At 41.3% G+C, this 19,770-nt stretch overlaps 1 pseudogene; it reads left to right on the forward strand.

The window, feature by feature from the left end:
- Positions 1-18,266, forward strand: part of LOC101414370 (U4/U6 small nuclear ribonucleoprotein Prp3-like) — a 45,616-nt pseudogene extending 27,350 nt beyond the window's left edge.
- The last annotated feature ends 1,504 nt before the right edge of the window (positions 18,267-19,770 follow it).

Here is a 19,770-nt window from a genome sequence, read left to right on the forward strand (position 1 = left end):
TTTGTGAAAAAGGAATGTTTATGGTTAAAGTTGAGTATGGTTAAAGTTGAGTAAAATGTGGGACAAAACCTGAATGAATAGTGAAAGTGCAGAAGGTTTGTGAAAAAGGAATGTTTATGGTTAAAGTTGAGTAAAAAGGAAAGTTTATGGTTAAGATTTGATGGGTCTATCTATAAAGTTTTAAAAGCTTTAGTATCAAATAATATACTGATGCAAAGTTAAAATTTTGTTCTTTCTCAAAATTTCTCAAGGTGTTAGTCTGTTTTAGTAAAAGTTTATAGAGTTTTTCTGCTGAATAATCAGTATACAAAGAAAGTCTGTTTTATCAAAATAGTTTCTTGTACTTTAACCTTATTATTTCCTTTGTTTTTTAAGAAGAAGCAAGTCTTATCACTTTTAAAGGAACATAATGTTCATACCTGCTTTCTCAAAGTCAGACCTGAAAAGTATCTTTGTATTTCAAACTATTGCAAAAAATTTGTTCTTTTACCTTGAAAAAATTAAAGAAAATAAAATAGTTAAGTTCCTTTAATATGTTATAAATTGAATGGAAAGTGTTTAAAAGTATTATAAAATGAAACGGAATTCTTAGCCCTCTGTTAATTAAAGTTGTATAAGTAAAAAGTTCATAGGAATACTTAAAGAGTGTATAAAATTCCTGAAAATTTACCATTGTTTCAGCATAATATTAAACAAAAGTATTTACTGAATTATGGCAAAACAATTTATTATGGCAGACTGCTCTTTCTAATTTTATTGGGATACTTAATACAAATTTTCCATCAAATAAATTTCTGACATTTTTTCAAAACACAGCTTTTGTCATCAATGTAATAGTACAGGACCAAACAATAAAAAATGCTAGTATTTATTTTACAGATGGAAATGGACAAGAAAAAGCTAGATAATATGGACCCACTAAAAATTATTGATATTAAACAACCTCATCCCAAAAAGCAGAAGTGTCAGCCGTTATTCAATTACTTTCTGATGTACATGAACCCATTAATATAGTAGCTGATTCTGCCTATATTTGCTATACTGTTAACCATATGGAAACTGCTTATCTTTCTCAAAGTATGGAGATTGATTTACTTTTGGCAGATTAGCATACATCCATGTAATTGTAAATACTTGTAGTGGATTTACTTGGGCTTTTACTATGACAGGAGAAACTGCAAAACATGTTATTCATCATAGTCTTGCTACTATGGCTATTATGGGTGTGCCTAATAAAATTAAAACTGACAATAGCCCTACATATATTAGTAAATCATTTTCTAATTTCTATAAAGCATGGAACATCCAACATAATACTGAAATCCCCTATAATCTCTGAGGGCTGGTGCCAAATCAGATCTGGCAGATAAGTGTCACACATGTTCCAACTTTTGGTAAATTGCAATATGTTCATGTGTGTATTAACACTTATTCTCACTTTCTCTGGGCTACAGCGCATAGTGGGGAAAATTTTTGTCATGTTTATTCACATTTGTGGTCTGCCTTTGCAGTCATGGGATGCCCTGCACAAATCAATACTATAATGGTCCGGCTTATTCTGGCAAACAATTTGCAACATTTTGCTCTAAATATTCCATTGCTCATGTCACAGGAATTCCTTGTAATCCTACAGGCCAAGCTATAGTTGAATGGTCACATCATACCCTTAAGCAACGTTATTAAAACAAAAAGGGGTAGATGATGACATTATAGTACCAAAGGACCAATTGGCAAAAGCTTTATTTACTTTTAAATGTTCTTAATGTATATGATTCAATAACAACTGCTGAATGGCATTATGCTTTGAATAAGATTAAAGAAAAGATATTGTGTGACTCAGCTGAATATCAGCCAATGTCCTGGAAAGATGTACTAACTAACACTTGGCAAAAAGGGAAGGTTAAAGTATAGAGGAAAGGATATGCTCTTGTCATTACAGAAAACAGGGAACAAATTTGGCTGCCAGCTCGATGGATTAAACCACGGATAGAGGAGAATTTTGATGATAACTCTTCTTCTCCTGATTGCGTTGATGGTACCTCTGAGTCATGAAAATGAAAACCATACTTATTGGGCTTACATTCCTAAACCACCTCTAGTATGTGCTCTAACATGGGGAGACCCATCATTTCCTATATTTTTTAATGAAACATATGTGTTTCCCAAGCCTATAGATGATAGACTACCCTTAAAACCTGATGAAGAAGGGAAGAAAAGATATAATCTTACCCTTCCTTTTGATCATAGACCATTGTGTATTGGAAAAAGTCCCCCTTGCATGCAAATAAAAAATCGAACTATGGTAATTATGAAAGCTAAGGGTACCAAGTTATTAGTAACTTTGTTCCCTTCATATAATTTGGTTGTGACTAAAAGGCAAACTTACAATTGTCCACCCTGAGGCCACAGCAATAAAGAAGGATGGCAAGAATGTCATACAGGAAGAGGATCTGTCATTTTTAATGATTCCTATGGAATGGTGTGGGAAATTGCCCCTATAGGGCCTCCCAAAGAATATAACTGCAGATTTATATGGTATGGTCTTAATAGCATAGGGCAACAAGTCAGTAATATGCAATATCCCTTTCTGGAACCTCTGTATGTGAATGAACAAATGGTATACACCAAGAATAATAGTATATGGAGATATAGAGGGAAATGGATACCCACCCCATGGATAAATGATACTTATAATCTGGAAATACATAAAAACCTGTGGAAAGTATTTCTGGGAACTGCCCCTACTTATGAATAGATTGGTAACTACAGTCAAACCAGCCAATATTTACAATTAAATCAAGATTATCAATTAAGAGCATGTGTTAGAGATCCATATGTGTTTATCACTGGAAAAATAACTATAAGTGACAACGTTTTGTTTTATAAAAATGGTGCCTTGTATACATGTCTGTCAGAAAATGTATTGCAGGACAGAGACACCATTACAATGGCCAGAAGATGATGAGGTATATGGATTCCCATCCAAATGAACTGAATTTGGCAGTCATTACCTGAAAGTCAGTTGCTGCTTCACATGGCACAAGGGATCCTGAAGTGGACAAAAAGATTTGTTGGACTCTTAATAATTGGCATAAAGGGACTGATTGGAATCATTACAGCTGCTGCCACTGCTGCTGTACCTTTGCATGAGACTGTCCAGACTCAACAGTATGTGCATGATTGGCATAAGTATGCTAGTGATTTATGGCATAGTCAAGAACATATTGATGAACAATTAAATAACAGAGTTAATGATTTAGAATCAGCTGTTTTACAGCTTGGAGATCAAGTGTATAACTTAAATTTGCTTAGAGGATTGAAATGTGACTGGAATGAGAGTAATTTTTGTATTACCCTGCTTGCTTACAATGCTTCGATGATTGAATGGGAAAAGATTAAAAATCATTTGATAGGTCATAGAAGTAACATATCCTTAGAAATAGTAGAACTACAAAAAAAAATATTAGAGATGTCTCATACTCAGATTTTTGTAGCTGATGATAAGGATATCTTTGATGATCTGATTTCACATGTTAATAAGTTTAATCCAGTGAATTGGTGGAAGTCTCAACATTTTTTATCAGCACTAGGAATAGGACTCTGTGTGTTGGTCTTGTTGCTCATTGTTGTTGTCTGCCTGGGACAATGTGTTTGGAAAAGACTACACAGTGTGGATGCTATAGGGCAAGCCTATAATTTGGTGCTTGCTAAAACCTTGCAAAAAAGATCCCCATGGTCAGAGCACTTGGCTGGTAGTCAATGAAGGGTAAGACTCTCAGAGGAGGGCAACCTAGGACAGGCACAGCCACGCTGACTAAAACAAAAAGGGGGAAATGTGGTAAACAAAGGCACAGTGGTGCTGTTTCCATGGTTACACTGTTAACACAGGAATGCAGAAAGTAAACAGAACTGAAGCTGTCTGGGGCTGGGAGAAATATAAGAAAACACACTTTGTAGTCTGAGAGAGCACTAAGACCTTGTACTCTGAGATAAGATTTTAGTCCTGAAGCTTGTGAGAAATTTTAGTGTGCAGCTGCATGCTATCACTTGTGCTTACAATAGCTTGAGTATATATAATGCTACTTGGAAATAATAAAGTTGTCTGAAGAGCTTCAGAATTCAATGCTCTCAGAACCCCTGATCCCAATCTCTCTTTGTTTTTCATTCCCGATACCCTTCAGGCGGACATTCCAACAAAAAACAATAACAGACATGCATATATATACAGATGCATATATATATACATGTATCATATATGTATACATATATCCACCTAACAATGTTCAACTCTCCTGTGTACAACCAGAAATGCATTAATTAGCTACAGAATAGGATGCAAGTCCTTGGGTAATATTCACTCCTTAAACTTGACATGCTTAAATATTATGACATGAAAACTAGTATAACTTGTCATATGATAAGAGAAAAGGTTGGGGAAGAAAACAAAGAAATTTGTTTTATGTACATATACAATCATACTTATAATGAAGCAAGGAAGAAGGATTCATGACTATTACAGTCCTTGTTTCTGTACTGGTCATGTGGTCAATGTTCATATTTATCACTACCTTCTTCCACTACCCATTCCATGTTCCCATTACCCACAGCAAGCACTTCAGCTGGCCATGGTTCTTTGCCTGGTGGGGTGACCCAAACTTTCATTCCTGAAGATTCCAAGCTAGTTCTGCTTGGATGGGGTTGTTGCAATTTTCCATTGACTTTAATCATAGGGCATGACAGTACTATGAGATGTGCTAGAGGATCTCCTGTATCCTAGGCAAACTCTTCTTTACCTTCATTATGTAGATGTAGTCCTATTTCCCCTGATAGTCAGGATCAATCACCCCAGCCAGTAGAGTAATCCTTTTCTTTGTCTGTTGATTCAGATGTAAGAGGAGCCCAAAGTGGCCTGGTGGCAGTCTTAACTTCCAGTTCAATGGAATCATTGTTGTGTTCCCTGGTGGCAGCACTCCTCCTTTTGGAACTAAGACCTGCAGACTGGCAGAGGTTAAGGTTGTGGAGACAGGAAGAAAAATTTTCCTAGTGGATCACTAGGGGTAATAGTGAGTGGTGCCACTCCCATGTCCACCCCTTGATTCCTGGACCCATGAATCCTGGCTATGAGAGAAACAGCATAGAGTGGATACTGATTTAGAGCACACATGGCCCCCTGGAGGACACTGCCCCAGCCCTGCAAGGTATTGCCACCTAGGTGGCACTGTAATTGAGTCTTCAAAAGGCCATTCCACTGTTCTATCAATCCAGCTGCTTCAGGGTGGTGGGGAACATGATAAAACCAGTGAATTCCATGGGCATGTGCCCATTCCCACACATCATTTGCTTTGAAATGGGTTCCTTGATCAAAAGCAATGCTGTGTGGAATGCCATGGCAGTAAGAAAGACATTCGGTAAATCTATGGATGGTAGTTTTGGAAGAAGCATTGTGTGAAGGAAATGCAAACCCATATCTGGAGTATGTATCTATTCCAGTTAAAACAAATCACTGCCCCTTCTATGGTGGAAGTGGTCCAATGTAGTCAACCTGCCACCAGGTAGCAGGCTGATCACCTTGGAGAATGGTGCCATACTGAGGGCTAAGTGTGGGTCTCTGCTGCTGGCAGATTGGGTACTCAGCAGCAGCTGTAGCTAAGTCAGCCTTGGTAAGGGGAAGTGCATGTTGCTGATCCCATGCATAACCTCCATCCCTACCCCCATGGACCCTTGGTTCATGAGCCCATTGTGCAATGACATGAGTGGCTGGGGAAAGAGACTGAACACTAGCCAGAGTGAGTCATCTTATCCATTTGATTATTAAAATCTTCCTCTGCTGAAGTTATCCCCTGGTGAGCATTCATGTGAGGCACAAATATTTTCATGTTTTTTGCTCACTCAGTAAAGTCTATCCACATACCTCTTCCCCAGACCTCTCTGTCACCAATTTTCAAATCATCTTCCTTCTAGGACCCTGACCATCCAGCCAAACCATTGGCAGCAGCCCATGAATCGGTGTACAAATGCACCTCTGGCCATTTCTTCTTCCAAGCAAAATGAACAACCAGGCACACTGCTCAAAGTTCTGCACACTGGGAAGATTTGCCCTTACCACTGTCCTTCAGGGATGTCCCAGAAAAGGGCTGCCATGCTGCAGCTGTCCACTTTCAGGTGGCACCTGCATATTGTGCAGAACCATATGTAAAGCAAGCCCAGGTTTCTCTTCCTCAGTCAATTGATTGTAAGGGACTCCCCAAGAGGCCAAAGCGGTGGGCTGGGAAAGAGAAAGTAGCATGGCAAGGGTGGTAGCCAAGGCATTTGGGCTACATCCTCAAGTAACTTACTGGTGCCTTCAGGACCCACTTGAGTCCTATCTTGTTCATATATACCACTTCCACTTTATTATGGAGGGATGCTGTGCACACCCAAATTTATGGTTTGGTGAGTCAGACAATACCCGGCTCATGATAGGTAACTCAGGTCTCATAGTAACTGATGGCCCATGGTTAAGCATTCAGTCTACACTAAGGCCCAGCAGCAGGCCAAAAGCTGTTTCTCAAAAGGAAATAGTTATCTTCAGAGGATGGCAGGGCTTTGTTCCAAAATCCTAAGGGTCTGTGTTGTGATTCTCCTATAGGGGCCTGCCAAAGCCTCCAGACAGCATCTCCATTTGCCACTGAAACTTCCAGCACCATCAGATCTGCTGGATTATATGGCCCAAGTGGTGGTGCAGCTTGCATAGCAGCCTGGACCTGTCTCAGAGCCTCCTCCTGTTCCAGTCCCCACTCAAAACTAGCAGCTTCTCTGGTCACTCAGTAAATGGGCCGGTGTACCACACTCAAATAAGGAATGTGAGGTCTCCAAAATCTGAAGAGACCAACTAAGCATTGTGCCTCCTTTCTGGTCATAGAAAGGGCCAGATGCAATCGCTTATCCTTCACTTTAGAAGGAATATTTTGACATGCCTCACACCAGTGGACACCTAGAAATTTCACTGAGGTAGAAGACCCCTGTATTTTTGTTGACTTTATCTCCCATCCTTTCTCACCCAAATGCCTTACCAATAAGTGGACCAGTATGATGTTTTGTGGGAGGGAGAGATGATCAAGGTCCCTGCAGGCAATATAATGACAAAGGGCTGGAGAGTTGATATACCCCTGAGGCAGGAGAGTGAAGGTATACTGCTGGTCTTGCCAGCTGAAAGCAAACTGTTTCTGGTGGTCCTTACTGATGGCAATTGAGAAAAAAGCATTTGCCAGATCAACAGCTGCATACTAGGTACCAGGGGGTATGTTTATTTGCTCAAGCAATGATACCACATCTGGGATAGCAGCTGCAATTGGAGTCACCACCTGGTTAAGTGTACAATAATCTACTGTCATCCTCCAAGATCCATCTGTTTTCTGCACAGGCCAGTTAGGAGAGTTGAATGGGGATGTGGTGGGAATCACCACCTCTGTATCCTTCAGATCATTGATGGTGGTGGCACTAATCTCTGCAATCCCTCCAGGAATCTGGTATTGCTTTTGATTTACTATTTTGTTAGGCAGAGGCAGTTCTAGTGGCCTCCACTTGGCCTTTCCTACCATAATAGCTCTTACTCCACAAGTCAGGGATCTAATGTGGGGATTCTGCCAGGAACTAGAATGTCTATTCCAATTATGCATTCTGGAACTGGGGAAATAACCAAAGAATGGGTCGGGGGACCCTTTGAACCCACTGTGAGACAGACCTAAGCTAAAATCCCATCAATCTCCTGACTTCCATAAGCTCCTACTCTGACTGGACTGACAGGACTAGGCCCCATCCCTAGCCCCCATAACAGCCGCTATGTGCAGAAACTACAAGTTTGTTATTAATCTGCCCCATTGTGGAAGTGCAAACAACCATTTACTCAGAAGGAGCCACATCCCGTGACATAGAACAGCCCCCCCATTCCAGAGCCTACATGTCCAGATACAGTTCATTTCCTCACAAGAATAAAGAAGCCATACAATCCCAGCAACCCCCACACACACCCTTAGAATTCACTGCCCCTAGCCCACTGTCCCCTAGCCATCCCTATAAGCCCTCGAGTCTTACTCAAGCCCCAACCCCCTCCCACTGACTAAGCATGTTCCTGCCTATAGACGTACTATATAAACTCATGAACTTCCTCTGCCAGAGGCGGGCTCAAGTTTCTCTCCAGACCCCCGCCATGTTGGTGGGGGCTGGAAGAGCTTCCCAATAAATTCTTGCCTGCAATCGCTGGTCTCCACATCCCAATTGTCTCACTCCAATATCTAACATGGACCACAGTGATGTTTTGGGTCTCCTGGAATTAATGTAACTTCTGAGCCACTGCCTAATAATCTCCGAAATGTCTGATCATTTCCTTTTCCCCAACGCACAGTCTGGTAAAAGGCCATAGGTCTCCTTGGGCGAAGATTAACAGTGTAAATTTTTGGCAGTTTAACGGGATCCTTCCCCAAGAGGACCTGGCCTTCTCATTCAAAGGACTCTGGGTCTGTAAATTGTCTTGTCCAGGAATTAAGGGACCATGATCTCTGCATATGTAATTCGAGTTAGAGTTTTGTTTACTTGCTCTAGAACTCTTCTGCTTATACAGATCCAGAAGAAATTTAGTAGACTGCCCATCTATTTCACTTCTAGGTACCCCATGATCTATTAGCCAACACCATAACTCTACGTAACTCAGATTATTTTGAGTGCGACTTTGAACCTGCCTTTCATTGTGGTAGCCACGCACGCCTTGTCTTTAATGATTAACTGCCATACTTGACCTTTACCGGCCCCAGATCCGATCATTCCCATGTTTAAGTCTTCTAATTCTGTTACAGCCCTCCCTACAGTAATATCTGGACTATAGAGAAGAGCAACCACGGAGGTTTTCAGGGAAGATGGAGTTAGTCTTACAAATTTATTCCTCACATTCCTGGTTAAAGGTGTGCCCACTGGACATTCCTGGGTGGGTGGGCACAGCTCAAATGGTAAATCCATTCTAGCATTCCAAACTCTCTAAGCTTCTGAATTCCCTCTTCTACAGTATACCAGGGCAAACTGGGAATCTCAATCTCAGACATGCTAGGTCATCTTTTGGTCCATGTTTCAGTCAACCACCTGAACAAAAATGTTAGAGCCCTTTCTAACCCCTCACACTACAGCATTGAATTCAGAATTTCTGCTTAGTCGGCCCATGTCAATAAATTCAGCATGATCCAACTTTATATTCCTTACACCATTATTCCATACTCCTAGTATCCATTCCCACACATATTCCCCTGATTTCTGTCTATATAAGTTGGAAAACACATGCAGTTCTTTCAGAGCATAGCGTACTTCTTCATGGGCCACACTTTATATTTCATCTTTGGGGGCTTGTTGTGATTTTAGTTTAGTAATATGTCTGGAAGACAAGTGGGGTGGGGTGGGTGGATAAGGAAAAGGATTAAAATGTTTTGCAAGCTACTGACTAGGGGCATTCCTTTGCATTTTCTTCTGTTGAGACAGGATTTATCTCTTCAGACACAGGTTGGAAGGCAGATTCCTCAGGGCAGGGTGGAGATTGGGCAATACATGCTGGAGTCAGGCTGGTACCTGCCTCAGGGCTGGGAAGAGGTCCAGACTCCCTGGGGCAGGTCAGAGGCTAGGCAGTGCAGGATTCAGTTTGGCTAGTACCCACTTCAGAGCAGGAAGGAGGTCCAGGATCCCTGGGGCAGGCTGGAGGGTGGGTGATACAAGGTTGACAGAGTGAGGTCTCCCAGGGCAGGCTATTACAGGTTTATCTGGTAAAGTCTCAGGAAAATTTAGGGTTCCAATGTCCCTACCAGTATTATCATCATCCCATATGTCTCCATCCCAGTCCTCTGAGTTCTACTCCTTTCCACACAATGCCTTCACTTTAACCACTCCTGTGGCTGCAGGAGACAAGATTTTCTTTCAGAGCGCACATAGACACTTTCATGTCTTTCATGTAGCATTTAAGTTTCAAATTTGAAGCCTGTAGCTCATCTCTTTCTTTTGTAACTATATCCAGAGTATCTAGGAGGAGCCAGCCAACATCATTATACCTTTTGACTCCACAAAACTTTGTGAAGGTCTTGAAAACAGTCTCACCCAGATCCTTGCCTCCAATAAGTGAGGAAATAGGGGGATCCAGTGATGCTATTTTGTGTATATTCATTGCCAACTCACACCATGGATTGTTAGTGGTTTTTTTCATTATTGAAAAGGGAGTCATTAGGTCCCTCGTATCCAATTAGAGTAGAGAGCTAAAACTCTAAGAAAAATGTAAAACTCTAAGAAACACCTCAGACATCCCATGTTTAAGATTCTGTTTCTCAAAAGCCACTCCCAGTGCCAAGCTGTCAGGTTCCTTTGGGAAACAGAATCAACAGGCGATATCTGTAAATAGTATGAAATTTATAAGATTCTCTCACGTGACTGTGGGGATGCACAAGTCCAGGTTCTGCAAGGAGGCTACAAACCAGGGGCTCCAATGAAATCCCAATGAAGGTCCTGACAAATTGCCGGGAGATGTTGGCTGTCCAAAGACAACTGGGAAATTTGCTCTGAATGCAGAAATCACTTCTCCTTTTAAGGCATTCAACTGATTAGATAAAACATCACTCATTGCTGGTGGCAATCTTAGGTTGATCATAGATGTAATCAGCCATCTATGCAGTAAACTCACTGATGACTAAAGTCCATAAATGTCCTTATATGACAATTAGCCCAGTGCTTGCTTGACCAAAAACTGGGCACAGTTACCTGACAGAGTTGACACATTAGCCTAACTATCACAATATGGTACTAGAATAAAATTAAAAAAAAAAAAATCCATGGAACTACAAAACACAGTGAACCTAAGTGATACCATGGACTATAGTTAATAGTAGTTACAAAAATGTACTATCATCAATTACAACAAATGTACCACACCAATGCAAGGTGTTACTAGTAAGTGGTATATGGGAATCCTGTATTTTATGCATGTTTGTTCTGTAAACCCATAACTTCTCTAATTAAGAGGGGAAAAAAAGACAGAGTCCAATATTTTTTGACCCCCATGTCTTAACTGCTCCTTCCCAGTGCCAACATGCACTTTTTAAAAATTAACTTATTGAAATGTCACCCACACACAAACATATATAAACCGTAAGTGTATAGTAATAGTTGTGAACTTACAAAACAAACATATATAACAATATACAGGACTCTCATAACTCACCCTACCACCAAAACTTTGCATTGTTGTTAAATCTTTTTAACTCATGATTAAAGAGCATTGTCAAAATATTACTACTAACCAAAGGATTATTATCTTTATGTCATCTATATATGAACATACAAAAACAATTAAATGTACAGTAAAAGTTGTGAACTTAAAAAGCAAACATGCATAATATGCAGGGGACCCCTACATCAACCCTCCACCAACACCTTGCATTGTCATGGTGTTGCATTGTTACAAATTATGCAAGAATATTGTCAAAGACTTACTACTAGAGACCTTATCTTACATTTGGTGTTAAAAGATTTATTTCTCGCCAGATCCTGAGCCTCAACAGACTCCAGCACCTACAATCTGATTTATTGGACTTACCACACTCAGCTAAGATGGAGGTGAAGAAGGACAACCACCACACCATGGAGCCTAGAGTGATTACAACTGAAAATGGGAGGATTGCATCCAGCATCCAGGTGGAATCTGAGCCTCCTCTTGACATAAAGGTGCAATGGACACAACCAATCCAGTGTCCACATAGAAGAGGTGGCATTGGATTGGGAAAAGTGGACATAATGGACAAAGGGTATGGGGAAAGGCAGGAAGAGATGAGAGGTGGAGGCGTCTTCGGGACATGGAGCTGCCCTGGATGGTGCTTCAGAGGTAATCACCTGACATTGTAAATCCCCACAGTGCCTACATGATGGAATAGAGGAGAGTATGGGCCATGATGTGAACCAATGTATATGAGGTGCAGAGGTGCCCAAAGATGTACTTACCAAATCCAATGGATGTGTCATGATGATGGGAACGAGTGTTGTTGGGGGGGGGGGGAGAGGGGGGGTGGGGGGGTGGGGTTGAATGGGACCTCACATATATATTTTTAATGTAATATTATTACAAAGTCAATAAAAAATTAAAAAATTAAAAAAAAAAAAAAGATTTATTTCTCTACCCTTCCCCCGCCCCCCCTTGTCTACTCTCTGTGTCCATTCGCTGCATGCTGTTCTGCATCCACTTGCATTATCCTGAGGCATTGGGAAACTGTGTCTCTTTTTTGTTGCATCCTCTTGCTGCATCAGCTCTCCATGTATGTGGTGCCACTCCTGGGCGGGCTGCACTTTTTTCACACGGGGTGGTTCTCCTTTGCAGGGTGCACTCCTTGCACGTGGGGGATGCCCACATGGGGATGCCCCTGTGTGGCACGGCACTCCTTGCGCATGGCAACAGCACTGCACGTGGGCCAGCTTATCACACAGGTCAGGAGGCTCTTGGGATCGAACCATGGACACTCCATATGGTTGATGGATGCTCTACCAGTTGAGCCACCCATCTGCTTCCCATATTTTTATATATATATTTTTTATGACAGAAGTTGTAAATTTATAAAACAATCATGCACATGTGCAGAATTCCCAAACAACACTCCTCTATCAACACACCACACTGTGGTGGAACATTTGTTACAGAGATAATATCACCTTGTTGTGGGAAACTGGCTTACCTATTTGTTGCTTCCTGTTATTGTAGATGATGTTGCAGTTGCTTCCTGTTATTGTAAATGTTACCTTATTGTAGATGTTGCAGTTGCTTCCTGTTATTGTAAATGTTACCTTATTGTAGAAGTTGCAACTGTTTCCTGTTATTGTAAATGTTGCAGTTGCTTCCTGCTACTGTAGAAGATGTTGCAAGTTGCTTCCTGTAGCAAACAGCTGCTTGTTAGCTTTTCAAATAAATACAATGTGGAAACTAGGATTGAGGCTCTCAGTTTCAAAAGCTGTGAAGTTCCCTGGTCCCATCTTTGTTTCCTCTCTTGTGTCTTTCTTTCTGTCCTTTTATTTCTTCAGTTCTGCATCACCTTCCCTTCATGCAGACCTATTGCTGAGCTGGTCTCAGCATCACCTGATTGTTACCACATCCATAGTTTACTTTTGGCTCACATTTTCCACACTGCCTCATTATCAACACAGTACATCTTTGGCATAGATGCAAGAATATTATATTATTACTCTTAACCACAGTCCATAGGTCACTCCAGTTATATTTTTCCCATGCACTCCCAACACCTGCAGTAGTGATGTACATTTGCTCTAGCTCACAAAGGACACTTTTGCATCTGTACCATCAACCACAATTCTCATCCACCTCTTGGTTTACTGTGCTATCCAGTTTCTAGATTATTCTCTAGCATTCTGTCAATTGGCATTTACATACCTAGATTACCATTTTCAGCTACATCTCCATTTATAAACTGTTACTCACTATATGTTACCATCCACTCTACACATTTCCACACTTTTACAGTAAAGCTAATTAAAACTTCTATATACTTTAAACACCAGTAGCCCATCTCAGTCCTCCTTTATCTCCTTTAAGAATCCACCACCTACCACCAGGTCTTGAAGATATTTTCCTACAATTTCTTCTAGAATTTTTATGGTTCTTGCTTTTACTTCTAGGCTTTTGATCCATTTTGAGTTAATTTTTGGATAACGTGTGAGATAGGGGTCCTCTTTCCTTCTTTTGGCTATGTATATCCAGTTCTTTCAGCACATTTTGTTCTACCCAAGCTGTGTGGGTTTGGCAGACTGGTCAAAAATCACTTGACCATACCTATGAGGGTCTGTTCCTAAACCATCAATTTGGTTCCATTGGTCAATGTGTCTGTCTTTATACCTGCACCATGCTGTTTTTACCACTATAGCTAGGTAATATGATTTAAAGTCCAGAGATGAGGGTTCACTTCTTTTTATGATGTTTCTGGCTATTCAGGACCAATTATCAAATAAATTTGATAATGGTGTTTTCTTTTTTTTTCTTTTAATGCTGGTGGAATTTTTTTATTAGGATTGCATTGAATCTGTATATCAATTTGAGTAGAATTGACATCTTAATGATATTTTGTCTTCTAATGCATGAACATGGAATGTTCTCCCAGCTATTTAGAAATTTTTTTATTTAACACTGAGTTGCAGTTTTCTGAATACAAGTGTTTTACATCATTTGTTAAGTTTATTCCTGTCTATTTGAGTTTTATCTGTTATATTTTATTTTCACCACTCTTTTGACACTTTTAGTTACTTTTATTGATATAATCTTCTTTTCTAGACTCTCTTCCAGGCCTCTCTCTCCTGTCTTTTCTTTTCAGGCTCTTTTCCTGAAAATCTGGTCTCTTGCTTAAAAATCCTCTCAGTTTGTGAGTATCTGTGAATTTTCTAAAGTTGCCCTCACTTTTGAAAGACAGTCTTGCTGGATATAAGATTCTTGGCTGGAAGGTTTTCCCTTGTAGTATCTTAAATATACCAGACCACTGTCCTCTTGCCGCCATGGTTTCTAGTGAGAAAATAGCACTTAATCTTATTGGGTATTCCTTATATGTTATGCATTGCTTTTCTCTTGCTGTTTTCAGAACTCTCTCTCTGTCTTTGGCATTTGACATTCTGATTATGTGTCTTGGAGTTCGCCTATTCAGATTTTTTTCAGATGGTAGTACTTTCTGCTTCTGGACATGGATACCTATGTCCTTCAAAGGTTTGGGGAAATTTTCTACCATTATTTCTTTAAATATTCCTTCTGCCCCTTTTCCCTTCTCTTCTCCTTCTGGGACACCCATGACATATATGTTTGCATGCTTTTTGCTGTCATTTTGTTCCCTAAGACCTTATTCAATTTTTTCCATTCTTTCTTCATCTGTTCTTTTGTATGTTCACTTTCAGAGGCCATTTCTTCAAGTTCACCAATCCTTACTTCTGCCTCCTCAAATCTGCTATTATATGATTCCAGTGTATTTTTCATTTCATTTATTGCACCTTTTGTTCCTATAAGATCTGCCATTTTTCAATGTATGCTTTCAAATTCTTCTTTGTGCTAATTCTGTGTCTTCTTAACATCCTTAATCTCTTTAGCCATCTCACTGAATTTATTGAGATTTGTTTGAACATCTATGATTAGTTGCCTCAACTCCTTTATGTCATCTGGAGGCTTATCTTGTTCCGCTAACCGGGCCATAGCTTCCTGTTTCTTGGTGTGGATTGTAATTTTTTGTTGGTGTCTTGGCATCTGGCTTACTAGAGTATTTATTCTGGGTGCAGTTTTTCTCTTTAGTTTAGGGCTTCCTGCCCTTTCTCCCTTGCTGGTTATGCAGTAGGAGCCAAGGAAGTAATTAGTGCTGTAAGCTGTGGAGGTTCAAGCTGCCTTCATTGTCCCAGGGACAGATGAAGCTTCTCCCAACTTTCTCCTTTGCCAGAGGTAGGGACAGAGTCACAGTTGTGTGGAATAATCCCAAGTCATGCACGCCTAGACTGAGATTTCCCAGAGAGACTGATGAAGCTTCACACCCCTTTCTCCCCAGCCCATGGTAGGTATGGAGCTATAGGTGTGGGCAGCAATCTATGCAGTGCAGGTCCAAGATAACTGTAGTTGCACCAGTAGACTTCCTATTATTCAGTTTGTGCCAGCCAAAGATACCTGCAGTTATCTGGATAGGCTTGTGCAGGGCTCACCTGCCTCTTCCCTGCCAGAAGTGGGGCTAAAGCCTAGTTTAGGGCTGCAGGCCAATCTGGGTGAAAGAAACCAGTTCCATCCATCACTGCGATTTTCAGTAAGCCCAGCTTTCCCTCACATGGGGCGCAGAGTCAAAATGGCAGCCACCAGCCTCCTTCCAACTTGGACAGATTCACACCCTAGCTGTTTCTGGGGTTAAACCTTAGCCAGCCGAGTCTACCATTCAGTAGCTGAAACTGGCAGTCAAACATCTCCTCTCCCCTGTTTTGGGGAAATGGAGCTTTCAATTCCAGCCAGAGAATAACTCCTGAGGCAGCTTTTGCTGCCAAAGTAGGATAATCTCCAGCCTCTGCATGTTGGCCAGTAATTGCCTGGAGAGGCTGGTGCAGGTCCCCTAGCTTCTTCCCTGCTGGAGGTGGTGCTGGGTCCTGGGCTAGAGTTGCATTCTGATCTAGATCTGGATCCAAAGAAGCCAGTCCCCACCAGCACTGTGATTTTCAGTCTACCCTATGTCCCCTTGTGCCAGGCATGGAGTTAAGATGGTGGCTACCAGCCTCTTTCTGACTTGGACAGGCTCAAACTTCAGCTGTTCTCAGAATTATACTTTAGCCTGCTGAATTTACTCATCAGTAGCTGAAGTCAGTGCCAACCGTCTCTTCCTCCCCTGTGTTGGGGAAGTGGAGCTTCCAATTCCAGCCGCGGAAAAGCTCCTGAGGCGGCATGTGCCTCCAGTGGAGGATGGGCACCGGCCTCTGTCATGTGGATCGCTCTACTTACAAATCCTCCCTGCAGATGGGCAGCTTCCTCCTCCCATTCCTTCAAGGATGTTGCAGGATGTTCTTCTGGCCTCATGAAGCCCCCAAACAGGTGCTTCAGTTCCAGATAGCTCTGGGTGTTTACTAACTGCCCTGTAGCAGCAGCTGACTCTAGAAGCGCCTTACTCCACCGCCATCTTGCTGGTTGTCCAACGTGTACTTTTAAATTCCATGACAAGGGCAAATGTGATAAGACTGCCCTATGATAACAAAGTCTCAAATGGAGAAGCTTCAGGCAGAGATTTCACAGGCAGCTCAAAAAATAGGCATCTATACTTCAACTAAACTGGTCCTCTTTACCTCTGAGAAGGAGTTAAAGGAAGGTGATATCCCTAAAATTGAGTCATGGGATATCTTATATCACCCCAAATGGTTTTGATCTTACAGAGAAAAATCTGTAGGGAATATTATTTTGAATCACAAATCTTGTTGAATATCCAGTCCTGCTCAATCTTCTAGTCAACAATGATATGCCAGTAACTCTGGAAGTATATCTTACCGAAAAAGAACAAGAAACTTTGCAGGCATACTAGGAGGGAAGTACAGAAGTAACCACAAGAGAAAGGCAGGTTGGGTCTGATTCCTTCTTCAGAAATCAAATTGAGAATTTCCAATTTGACATGTTTATTAGGAGTAGAAGCTGTTCAGAACCCCACAAAGGTAGAAGCCCAGGTCAGAGCTCAAATAACAAAAAGACAGAGAACACATAAGGAGGTCAACACTGTCCAAAAACTTAATGCAGAACAGAGAAAGGTCAAGAAAATCGAAAAGCTTAAAGAAAACATTTCACAAAGATTACATGTGGGGAAGCGGACTTGGCCCAGTGGTTAGGGCGTCTGTCTAGCACATGGGAGGTCCATGGTTCAGACCCTGGGCCTCCTTGACCGCGTGGAGCTGGCCCACGCGCGGTGCTGATGCGCGCAGGGAGTGCCGTGCCACGTGGGGGTGTCCCCGCGTAGGGGAGCCCCACGCACAAGGAGTGCACCCCGTAAGGAGAGCTGCCCAGTGCCAAAGAAAGTGCAGCCTGCCTAAGAATGGCGCCGCATACACGGAGAGCTGACACAACAAGATGACGCAACGAAAAAAACACAGATTCCCGTGCCCCTGACAACAACAGAAGTGGACAAAGAAGACGCAGCAAATAGACACAGAGAACAGACAACCGGGGTGGAAGGGAAGGGGAGAGAAATAAATAAATAAATCTTAAAAAAAAAAAAAAAGATTACATGTGTCTGTTCATAGTGTGAAATCTGAGCAACAAAGTAAAGATGTTCAAGATTAAGGCCAATGCTGAGCACCTATACCTCACAAGGGTGCTGGTTCAGGGCAGTGGGTGTAGCTCAGTGGTTGAGCACCTGATTCTCATGTACGAGGTCCTAGTTTCAATCCCTGGTACTTACTTTAAAAAAAGAAAAAGATGTCACCGTAGTAGTGAAAGGGGGCCCCAAGGCGGAGAAAAAATTTAAGCATCTTATGCTGCATTGAATAAAATGAGGTAAACAGACATCTCACACCAAGGGAGAAGAGGAGAAATCTGATGAGGAAGCTATGAAGAAAACCAACAAATGTACATTAGTTTGGGAGGGTATAGCCAAAGATTGGAGCTCTGGGGAGATGATGTTCAAATTGTGCCCTACAGAGAACATGGCTCAGGAGTATTTCAAAAACATGGGACTGAACAAAACTAGGACCTTGCACTGAGTGAATCTGTGCTAGGTGACACTGATTGAGACTACTGCAAGCTCTTGACTCTCCCCCTTTGCCTTTGTCTCTCAGTCTTCTTCCTGATTCTACTTCCCATCCCACCTCCACCTGTGTGTGTGATCTCAAGAACTTTGCCAAGCAGACAATGGGACAGAGGAAGAACACTTTGCTCCCTTCCCCAGTCTGGTGCTGCCTTTTTTTCCCCACCACCAAATGCTGATTGTTCCTACGAGGAAACACAACTCAGTTTTCTTCGCTGTCCCCCCAGACCTGCTTCTCTTCTCCTGTTCTCATCCAGTTATTGGCAACTACCATTCTCCCAATTCTCAAAACAAAAACATGGAATCATCCTACACTTGGCCCTCTCTTAGTTTCACACTCGTTCACAGGATCCCATCATTTTACCTCCTAAATATTTCTTCAAATCTATTCCCTTCTCCATGCCAACCTAGACTACTCATGCATTCATTCAATAAGTATGTACTAAGTGCCTCTCATGATAGGCATGATTCTTGGGGTGTGGAGTCAAGTGAACAGGTGGGTGATGGGAGCATAGAAAGCAGGGAAGCAATTTAGGAGTTATAACCACAATCCTAGTGAGATGATGGTGGTTTGGATCAGATTGATGGCAGTGAGGAGGTAAGAATTGGTTGGATTTTAGGTATAATTTAAAGAAGAGTCAACAGAAGTCCTGACTGCTTAGACGGAAGATGAGAGAGAAAAAGGACCCAAAGAGGACTCCAAGAATTTTAGCATGAGTAATTGGAAGGATGCCAGTAATTGAGATAGGGAAGACTGTGGGTGGAGCAAGTGCTGAGGGGAGACATCAGAACTTCAGTTTGGGACATACCAGAATTCAATTTTAGACATGTTAAGCCTAAGATAAAGAGGTGGTTAAGCATCTATGTATAGCAGGAGAAGTATATATAGAGAAATTGAGAGGTGATGAGTCTTTTTGTTAGTTTATTATTATTATTGTTGGAATAATGAAAATGCTCTAATAATGAAGTGATGAATGTACAACTGTGTGTTTATACCAAATGCCACTGATTGTGTACTTTGAATGGATTTATGCTTTATTAATATGTATCAACAAAATTGATTTGTTAAAGAAAAAAAAATAAGTGGTTGGCTATTTAAGTTCTGGAGTTTGGGAAAAGGTTTGGGCTAGAAAAATACATTTGGGAATTATTAGCATATAGATGATATTTAAAGGAAGAAGACTTAATGAGATCCTCAGGGGAATGTATGTAGACAGAAAAGAAAAACTGAGCTCTGGGTACTCCAAAATTGCAAGAGGAGTAACTAGCAAAGAAGTCTAAAAAGGAATAGTCAGTGAAGTCAGAGGAAATCAAGATCACGTTGTGTCCTGGAAGCCAAGTGATGAAAGTGTTTCCAAGAGGAAGGAGTAAGGAATTGGCCAAATGCTAAAGGTTGTCAAGTTAAGAAATGAGAATTCAATATTAGATATGTAATGTGGATGTCACTGGTGATCTTGAAAAAAGGCAGTTTCAGAACAGCAATAAGAGC

The sequence above is a fragment of the Dasypus novemcinctus genome, chromosome 10 (genome assembly GCF_030445035.2).
Source record: "Dasypus novemcinctus isolate mDasNov1 chromosome 10, mDasNov1.1.hap2, whole genome shotgun sequence".
NCBI lineage: Eukaryota > Metazoa > Chordata > Mammalia > Cingulata > Dasypodidae > Dasypus > Dasypus novemcinctus.